Here is a 10,942-nt window from a genome sequence, read left to right as displayed (position 1 = left end):
AGCTCCTCCCCGCGCTCATGTCCATCGCTCTTCCTCTTGCTCCTGAACGCCGCTCCTCCCCGCGCTCCCTATGTCATCACGCAGGTCGCGGCTTGCGCTACTTGCAAGGGACTGTTTTTTTTTATTCCTACATTTTTTAAAGAACGTATATTTTTTCTTTTTATATAGCCTATGTCCTTCTGCTTGCCCTGAGGTTTTCAAAGATGTCTTGGGTGTTTTGATTAGTGGTGTACTTTTCAAGTTTACCTGGCTCAAAGGACACAGTTCTCTCTTTATAATAGTAGTATAGATATGGGAAAGTTATTGAGCAAGCTGGTACTGGCCCTTTAATACTTGGTATGCTGTGCCTTTACAGGTGCTGTGCCTTTAAAAAAAAATCCTTCCGTTCTGCTCCTCCCATGAGCAGCGGCAGGATTACAGCTTCTAAACACAGCGTTGCTGGTTGATATAGAAACACGTGTGACCTAGTGAGAGAGTCGTGCTAGAGTGTGTTGACTTGTGCGTGTTTAAACAGGGTTGTGGTAACAAGACAGTAACTTGAATTCCTCCAGAACAGAGAAGTGAGTGTCGAGGAGAGGTGAAGAACAAGTGGAAACAAGGCGCATGGGAAACAAACTACAACGGGTGGATTGGTATTGACGAAAAGACAGCAACAGACCAGCAGGCGGGCTGAAAATGTGTCCTCGGCGAAAATAGATCCTCAGTGGTGGGTGCAATCGAAATCGGTTCCTGCTTGTCACCAGGATGTGATGAAAAGGACGGGACGAGGGTTGAGAGTAAAAGGTAATTTATTTTCAGATATTAATACACCCATGACTGTGTCCGTCCAGCTGCTGTGAGTCCTGAATGCATCTGACATACGTTGCTAGGACACTCATAGCAAATGTTCAGCCACACTCGTGGAACAGCAATTAAATGTCAACAATGCTCGTGAACAACACATACATAAGAAGAGTGTGGCCTTGTGACATCACAAGACCATCACTCTAGAAAACATACTACAGGGGGAGGGTAATTCTACATTCTCTTTTAGGCTTAACTCGCTACCTTTGCCTACTCGGTCTGGCATGCTGTCCGGTAGGCCTGGGCGAAGCACTACGCTACGCTCGCGGAGTTTGCGCAACTTCGCACTACGCGAGCTGCGCGTAGCACAGTGCGAACATGCGTAGTGCAGCGTAGCGTAGTGCAGCGCTCATTTTTTGCTTGTTCGCGGTCCTGAACGTCATGTTCGCGACCGCGAGCAAGCAAAATTACATCCCGGCGAGATTCTCAACGCATGGAGGTAAGGTTTCTCATTGTGAGTGGTTGTGCATGCTCGCGACCGCTCTCAATGAGAAACTACCAGTTCGCGTTGAGAAAGCTGCAGCTCCAGTAATAATCTATTCGAGCAGCAGAAAACTACAGCTCGCACTGTGCAAGATGCTGTTTTCAATGATTGTACAGTGCCGGATGCTTGTCCGCACTGTGCAATCATTGAAAACGCATCTTGCACAGTGCGAACATGCTACTACGCAGCTCGCGTAGTGCTACGTGAAGTTCGCATAGTGCGAAGCGTAGCTTCGCGTAGCGCTACTATGCGAACTACGCCCACCCTTACTGTCCGGCGGGCCTGGGCTGCAAGTGCCCTGTTCTGTGCACCCCTGGCCATCTCGGACCACCTTACCCTGCAGTGAAAGACACACAGATGGACGGAATGCAGAGCAAATCAAACTTTCACCCACAGTCAAAAGATCTGGGTTAAATCCATCATTCTTTTGCTCACCATGCCACCCCAGTGTAGACCCAGCCATATGAAAATCAGTCTTTACCCTGTGCCTCATGGGAATAGACCAGCCCGAACTGCCAAGCCAGGTCCTCCCTGGACCGGAAACGAGCATCCTGGGACCAGTTTCAGGGCATCACACCCAGGGCTTTAAGTGGGATGAAAAAACGGGGGGTCTCTCAAAGGTGTGTGGCCAATGTAACTACAGGCATGACTTAAAAACACGTAAGTTAAAATCTGTGCTTAGGATAGTGTGCCGCCCGACATATATTTTGCTGTTTCTGTCATTGCATCCAGATATATGATACAACAAGTAAAATCATTCCTAGAACAAATCAGGCCTATTAGCTTGGTCAATGGTTGTTAGTTGCATAAGATAAATAAGCAGCAACTATGGCTAGTATATAATATAGAAAAATCTTCCACTTAAAGGCCTTGTGACACCACAACAATGCTGCTGCTCCCGAGTTTCAAAAAGAGAAGGGAAATCCATGGAGAAAATTACTCTCTTTAAAGGATTTCCCTTCCCCTACAACGCTTACCTGGTATGACATCATGTTGTAACTTCTCCACTAGTGAGCAGTGTGAGCACGCACACATCAATGTACCTGCTGTCACTGCAACCCGGAAAAAAACGGACCGCCTGTGCCAGGGCACAAAACAGAGCCCCATAGAGACCAGTTTTGAGGCCCCTTTAAAAAACTGCTGGTGCTCAGCACCGGTGAGACCCGGACCACTTAAAGCCCTGATCACTCCTCATGGAATGGGGAGCAAAAAAACGATGGGTTTAAGACCAGATCGCTGTACTGGGGTCAATGTATGACATTGTTCTGCATTCTGTCCATCAATTGTTCTTTTTGCATTTGTCACTCTAAATTGTATGGGTATGCCCAGACGTGGGTCCCGTGCTCTCCATGCCAATGTAATCAAGCTATCATGGCTGATTTATTTATTTATTTAATGCGATTTTCTATAGCGCGAACATTACCCGAAGATGTCGGAGCGCTTTACAAAAGAACCAGTTGCGATACATAGGGACTTAGGATTACATGAGTTAGATAAACAATACAAACAGGAATTTTTTTTGCAAATTTACAAGTTGTAAAGTCACACAGGGAAGAGATACAAATAGAAAAAAATCGCTAATGTACAAGTTGTAAAGCCCCTCAAAGAAGAGATACAAATGGATAAACTCTAAGAATCACAAGGAATGGTAGTGAGTACAAAGGTCTACTACATATACTAGTGGTTAGTTATCTCTATATACATATATATATACAAATAGTCGATTTTCTCAGGATTCCATTTTACCAGAAGTCTTGGACAAGTATATATCACATATTTACAGAGTGAAAAGAGAAATAAAAATAAAAACAATAAAATTAAATTAAAATAAAAAGTGGTAGAGAGCGGTATGTGGGGGAGAAGAGTTGGAGGCTGAGATTGGTGAGAGGAGAGAGGGGAACCTGAGGGGGAGAAAGAGATAAGGCAGTCCAGCGTAAGAGAAATGTCTGAAGGTCAGCAGGATGGAATCCAAGGGAACAAAGGAAAGGACAAGAATCAACAAAATGGCGGACCCGGGTCGTGGGCATCGATGGAAACTATCTCAACATGGCAAGATGCACCCAGGGCAAGAGCGACAACAGGAGAGGGTCCCAAAATGGAGGGGCGCACACGAGTTCCAGTCCAAAAGTTATGAGGGCCAAGCCCAAAGAAAACCAGGGTGCCGACCCAATGTAGGAAGAACAAGAGGGGAAAAGGAGCCAGACAGTCAAAAGGAGGAGCATCTTCAGTATTTGCACCTCCTTTCACCCCTGCTGCACACACATGATCCCTGGTCTAAATGCTCCCATGCTCCTGTACTGGGTACCACAGTCCACCCGTGTCATTAGCTGGTGGGGTGTTAAAACAAATCCCCAGGTCTCCAACCAGCTTTCATGCTCGACAAAAAGCTGATGTTGGCTCTCCCAGGGGGCATTAGCGGCTTCGTCATATGTAGGGGGTGAGCGCTGGAATTAAAATCCTCTCCCGGTCGTGTAACCTGTCCCCTGTGGCCACAGGCCCCCATCCACACACTGCGGTCGGGCCAAAAAGGCGGATGGAGGCTGCAGATCTGGCGATCACGGGCTGCACCAGCTGCGGCCGCCCTCTGGGGAAGATGAAAGGGCAGCAGGGGGCCCGCTCCTGGTGTTGCAGCCCCCGCATTGTTACCTCATAACGTGGGTCCGTTTCACCGCGGTCCCCTGACTTCTACCACCGGTTCACCTTGGGTGCCATCTTGAGGTGTAATCGCCAGGGGTGGATATTGCCGATATCACGGCAGAGCAGCCGCTGGAAGTATCGGCGGCCCCCATAGCAGATGCTCCAGATCGTCCGCGATTTTGGCATTTGGCTCTACAGATAATTTAGTGGGACTTGAAGGGCCGCGTTAGGATGTTGTGCGCGGAGTTTCCATGGAGCTGAAGCTCCGGGCAGCCATGTTGGAATTGGCCCTGGAAGGAAGGGTGTCTTCGAGGCACTATTGAGAAGGACACTACAGTGGTTCCATGCAGCTCTTTCACTGCAGAGACCCCACACAGACTGGGACGGGACAGCAGTGAAACTGGTCCTAGGATGCTTGTTTCTAGTCCAGGGAGGACCTGGCCTGGCAGTTCGGGCTGGACTGTTCCTGATAAAGCGGGCTGCAGAAAATATTTTATTCTGGCCTGTGGATTCAATTCCCTATAACATTAACTGATTAATTAATGCACTGTTGCATGATTTATTTTACTAATCCAACCTAGATTAAGTTTGCACCACACATGAACACGCGGGAAACTAATTATATGTGCTTATGTGCATTTGCAAGTCTGTTTTTGTAACACATTATTAATATTGTCCTGTTTATTATGTCTGTCCTATTGTCTTTGTCACCATTAACATGCAGCTGATCATTCATGGCATGTGCTTTTATATGTGCTTATATGTAAGTCTTATGTTGTGTATTGTCTGTCTGTGTGTCATTTAATTATCTTTTTATTCTTTCAGAATCATAAAGCTGGACTACATGAAGAGTGGTGGTTATTTTATGTGTTGCTTTAAATGTTTGCTTCTGCTAAATGTTTTTTATTAGTGGGTTAATTAATAATTAATAAGGGACTGGGTGGTACACAAGGGTTTGCTTTACTTGAATTAATCACTCTTTTGTGTTTGTTTAAATAATAGCTCAAGTGTGAGCTGAGGCCTAGTTCTTGCTTGGAGAAAATTGGTCGGCCTGAATTGAGCAGAAGCTGAGCCAAGCTGCACGGTGAAAGAAAAAAAAACATTGCAAGAGGTCAATGAACTTGCTTCTCTGGCTCAGAACTTTTATTAAAGAAAGACTTTTTAAATGGAGTTTATTACATGGACTGCTCTGGCTGTTCCTATTCAAGGTCGAGGAAGTGACAAGCGTGAATCTGCCGAGCTCTGGTGGAAGTGGATTGGCAACTTTTTTGTTGCAAATGCCTCGGAAGTCGTTGTCACTCTGAATGGACAATGGCACAGTGACGCGCATATTCTCTGGACTGGAAGCTGAGGTGGCCTGATGGCCATAAACCAATCACAGTGCTGAACTTTCCTAAATAATAACATTTAGTTAGATTTGGGAGCGAAAAATGATATAAAATTGGCTCTCTTGTGGGGTTGGTAACGTTCTTTTCCAGAGGGGCGAAGCGCTGTCGGATTGCCTTGGGAGAGTGTAAGCATGCAACTGTTTATTATTTGTTTCCCTTTCAGGCTTGAAAATTAACTTGGAGAAAAAGCTAATGATTACTTAAATTCATCATTTTGATTAATTCTGACAGCTTACTTTGTGCCAATGATTAATGTGATTTGAATTAATAAAACTAAATGTTTGATTTTAATAAAGTGAGTTATTAAAGATTTTACTTATGAATTCTAAAAAATAAACTTTTCAAAATGACAAGCTGGACTTGTTTTTGTAGATAGTTTATTGCTAAAAGTTACTCAACATATAGTATCCATTCACCTCACTCACTATGTTTATGGGCCTGGTTTTGATTAGTAAGTGTGATAGTGGATTGAGCCATCATTTATAAAGAATTTTAGTTTCTGGGCTCTACCAATTTGGTAGCAGAGGATGGTTTATATGTTGTTTTTGACATGCATGTTACATATATGTTGGTATAGACATAGGATTGATGTTTAACATATGTTAAGTTTTTGATTCTGTTAAGTTGTTATATGTAGTCTTAAGGAATTTTTCCAGCAGTGTGAGAGATTCCTGGTTATATGCCGGCCGGCAAGATAGTGTAGCTAGAAGAGTTACACAGTGCATTTGTCTGTTTCAAAATTGTGGTATAGCATATATCACGTGTTGTGGGCGTACAACACAAGTTTAGGGACCTTAGATTGCATGGTTGAATGTGTAGTGAGGATTGCCTATGAAATTGTAGCATTAAGCAGAGGGACCTGGTGAGCCTGTTTTAAAGCTTTCTGTGAAAAGAGTAGTAGGAGTTATTCAAACTCGAGTGAAGGGTAAAAATAGCGTCGTCTATTCTTATCAACGCCTGACGTTTTCTGTGGTTGGTTCAAGTCCTGCCAAGAATTCGTGTGTGTATGAACAGGGTTTTCTTTGTTTGAAAGGGTGTGAATGCTTTGTAAAACTGAAGGGTAGGGTAAGAATTGCCTTACTAGTGAATGAGACTATTCTGTGAGAATAGCGTCGTCTATTCCACACTAGGGATACTTGAATGAATGTGTAAAACTATCTCTTTGTTAGAGAAGCAGACAAATGGTTTGTTTTTATGTTGTTATTAATTGCGTTTTATAGAAAATGATTTAAAGTGTTTCTAAGTTTTTATGGTGAAGAATATGCTATTTTAGGTATTGTGCGTTATTCAAAACTTTCTATAAGCATTTTGCGTTATTTAAATGCTTAAAAAACTGTCCCGATCGAAAATTGTAAGCGAGGGGCTGTTTGGAGGAGTGAAAGCGAGTGAGGAGACTTTGCAGCTGCAGCCTGCTGTATACGTCAGAGCCTGCCGCGCTCTGATTGGCTTAATATCCTTGGACTGACAGAGCAAGCGTTTTCATTGGTTGAAGCGCGATCTAAATGTTTGGAATGGTATTAGTATTGTAAATACATTATTAAATTGATTGCGCTATTGTTTGACCCCATTCCTGTGAGCCTTTTTGCTATTTGTATTTTGCGCTCTTTTTTTTTTTATATATATTTGGCAACCCGCCTATCTACATGCGCTTGCCCTCGAGCCTATCTAGATATTTTGCTCGTTTCCCTCTAAATTGTGCGTTGTTTCCCTTCGTTTCCCTCTGTATTTCACCGAGCGTTCTCGGTGTTTGTAAAGGAGGGGGGAGGCCTGCGAGCGAGTGGTGAGAGCCTGACAAGCTGCAGCGGCTGATTACGTCAGCCGCCGCGCTGCCATTGGAGGAGACGCCGTCGCGTCACACACGGAGCCGCGCTCTGATTGGGCGAAGCTCCGTGTGTTGTGCAAGATTAGGGGAAGCCGCGCTCTCATTAGGAGAGGCTTTAGTAGTGATTAGTTTAATTAATTCTTTGTCCTGTTGATAAAATTTGCAGCGTGTCCGCTGTTGCGCAGATTAAAAGCTCTCTCGCATCGTCTTAGCGAAGCTGCGCTCCCATTGGCCATTAGCGCGTCGCGTCACGACAGAAGCCTGTGTTCATATTGGATATTGGCGCGTCGCGTCATATGAAGGCCGCGCTCTAATAGGGCGAGACCGGCGAGCCCACAGAGGAGCCGACGAAGCTCCTGTGCTATAATTGGGCGAAACTGACGAGCCCCACGAGGGACCCGGCGGGGATCCCCTGTGTTTAGAAAGCGCACTCGCTCTCTCGCTCGTTCTCTCTCTCGGTGAAGGCTTGCTTTCTACGCGCATAGGCATTTTAGAGCGCGTGTTGATTGGCAGTGTTATCAGCGCTTTGGGTGACGGCGGAGGAGGCTTTAAAGGGCTCTGGAAAGCGAGCCATTGCAGTGTAGTATCTGGGGAAAGTTGGTAGTGACGTGTACAGTCACATGCAGTTAAGCTTTGTGTTAATTGGTTATTGACACTACAGTGTCACGGGGAAGTCTGCTGGTGACGTATGCAGTCACATGTTGGTGTTATTAGAGGCAAGCTTTGTAATGGTTGGTTGTTGACACTACAGTGTCATAGAGAGGCCGCGACCGGATTGGTTGAGGGACTGTAGGCATTTTACATTGGCTGAGTGCTGTGTAGCCACATAGTGATTGGCTAAAATACACAAATACATTGTTTACATTTCCCAGAATTAGTTTTCCCACGCTATTTATGCCTAAAGCTACATTTTTTTTAATTTAAAAATTGATTTGATATTTATTAATGATAATTAATAAATAATACAAGAATAAAGACCTTAATTAGGATATTAGTACCAAAAGTGATTAAAGTAAGGATATTAATTATTTAATTAATACAAATTAGATAAAAATAGTTGTTTTAAATTGCAAATAAAATTATAAATTTATAGGTTCGGAATTAAAATACAAATATGAGTTATTGGGATGATCATAAAAAAAGCCTACATGGTTTCAAAAGGTGAAAAATTATTTTAAACCTGATAAGAAAATTGAGACACGTGGTGGTAAATTACTTCATAAGTATAAAACACCTGCAGCCTATATGGAAGGTGAATATGGTTATCATACAGTAATTTGGTTTGATAACTGGATGCAGTATACCAAAAAAGATGGTGTACTAGCCTGGCCAGAAGATGGGTCATTTAATATGAAAGTTTTACAAAATTTGAGAGGAAAAATGATGGATCTTGTACCAAAGCCAAGACCTACACAATTTGAAGCCCTAGTTGAGTGGGAAGTTGAGATGATGGAACTTGAACGCGAAAGCAAGTGTACAGCACCTAAATATTCAAAACATGTTGTAAATAAAGAAACACATGAAGATAAAGTAAGACGCTGGAGAAAAGCAGACATGTATGATGGTCTGTATCCCATAAGAATAATGATTAATGGAGATTTAGAACAAAAGACAGCTGGAAGAGAAATTGATGAGGAATTAGATGATGCAGTTTTAGAAGACATTTATGCCACTAAACCTAAGCCGCCACCTTATAAAGCAGGTTCTCACTCTACCCCGAGAGTTTCTACAGAAGCATCTCCAAGCGCACCACCTAGAGAAGTTGAGGAAGGTTCTCCTAGATTTTTAAAATTACCTGGAAGGGTAGGCTCAGTAAATACTTCTAGTACACCTAACAGAGGCAGAGTAGCTTATCAAGAAAATAATTCTGTAAGAAATCAGGAAAGATTACCAGCTGAGCAAGAAATTTCTAGTTATAATAAAGCAAAGCATGATTTAATTGAACAGCTGACAAAAGGTATGGAAGCAGTTACAGTACCAGTAACTATTGGTCCTGTGGTACCAGTTTTTGACCAAGGAGAAAATAGACAAACAGCCTTAACAGTTCCATTAAATGCTGAAATTCAAAAGGTTGCTGAAAAGTTTTATTCAGAACTTTCAGAGATTCATAGAGAAAAATCTATAATGCCAAATTTAACACTACATGGAAGTTTATCAAGTTCACAGTCACCATCTGTGGCAGGTTCAGACTCAGGTTTGTCAGAAAAAAGTTTAAACAGAACAGAATTATCTCAAAATGGAATGTCTCCTGAAGTCCCTGATTATAAAAAGCTTGATGTAGCTAAATTAAAAGCTGATCTGGAGGAATTGATCATTGGCACAATTGGTACTGATAATTTGAAATTGTATCAAGATGATGAATTATTATTCATATGCAAGAGCATTCAGTGGAAAACTAAAAACAGGTATGAACAACTGGAAGAAATGGCTGCTGAATTAGAAATTGATTTAAGCAAACAAAAACATTTACAGAAACATTACAGGGTAGATTTCTCTGAGAGGGACATTGATAATTTAAACGCTTCTGGAAGAATAATTCATATAAGAGAATTAATAAGCTTTCTCAGAAAATTAGGTGAATTAGGTAAATGGAGAATGAAATGGTCAAAGAAAGAACAAGATAAAAGACTAAGAAATGATGAAATTTCTGAATTTCCAATGAGAGAAATAGCAGGAGGTGGGTATGTGCATGTTCCTTGGTCCAGACAGGATATACTCCTGTTTACCAATGATTTTCCACGTTTAAGGGAGAAACCAGTGGACTGGTACCGACAGGTAGACAGATTCATAAGGGTGTCAAATGTGTGTCAAAAGTTCTGTGGATTGATCTGGATGGATTCTTTGACATTGTTGTTCCATCAGATCTTTGGACAGAATGCAAAATCTCTATAGATTGGCCAAAGGAAGAACCTGCCCGAGATAAAATTACAGGTGCCCCATCAAAAGATGTCATGGATCTTTATAAAAAAGTAATTTATTGGCTGAAAGAGAAAATTCCCCCAAAGGAAGTGGACTGGGTTAAAATAGACAGAACAAATCAGGAACCAAAAGAATCAGTTCATTCATTTTATGAGAGGTTACTGTTAGTTTTTAAACAGTACAGTGGCTATGAAAAATTAAGTGAACAAGACATGAGCCACTTCATATACAAATTTGTATATGGCCTGAGACCTGAAATTGGTGACATGATTAGAAATGGAATTGTTTGTTGGCAATCATTATCACTTGATGACATTTTGAGAAAAGCAAAATATTGTAGTGATGAAATAGATGCAAAGCAGAAGAGTCTCAAGGAGAAAGCAATGTGGGCACAGGTGAAGGTAGCTGAGCAGCAGCAACAACAACAGCAGTTAGGTTCTATGCAACAGGGAAAATTTAGAGGTCATTTTAATAATTCAAAGCCAAAATTTAATGTAAATATTGAAGAGTTAAAACAAAAGCTCCCATGTTTTAATTGCGGCGAAATTGGACACTGGAAGCGAGAGTGTAAGAACCCGCCCAGAAATTTTAAAAATAATTCATTGAATCCACAGGTGCAGTGTGAATTAAGTCCGCAGCAACAACAACAGCTACAGCGGCAACTGCATGAAATAAATCAGCAGCGACAGATAGTCAACCAGACACAGCAGAGCCAGTTTCAACAACAAAATCAGGTACAGCAGAATCAAATTCAACAGAATCAATTACCTCAAGCACCATTTCCTGGTTGTGCTAACACACAGAGATTTTCTCCTGAAACAGGTTTCTGTGGAAATAATTTGGTTAAAG

Source organism: Lissotriton vulgaris, chromosome 2_1 (genome assembly GCF_964263255.1).
Source record: "Lissotriton vulgaris chromosome 2_1, aLisVul1.2, whole genome shotgun sequence".
In the NCBI taxonomy this organism is placed as follows: domain Eukaryota; kingdom Metazoa; phylum Chordata; class Amphibia; order Caudata; family Salamandridae; genus Lissotriton; species Lissotriton vulgaris.
The sequence above is the reverse complement of the archived record's forward strand: the minus strand, read 5'-3'. Positions refer to the sequence as shown.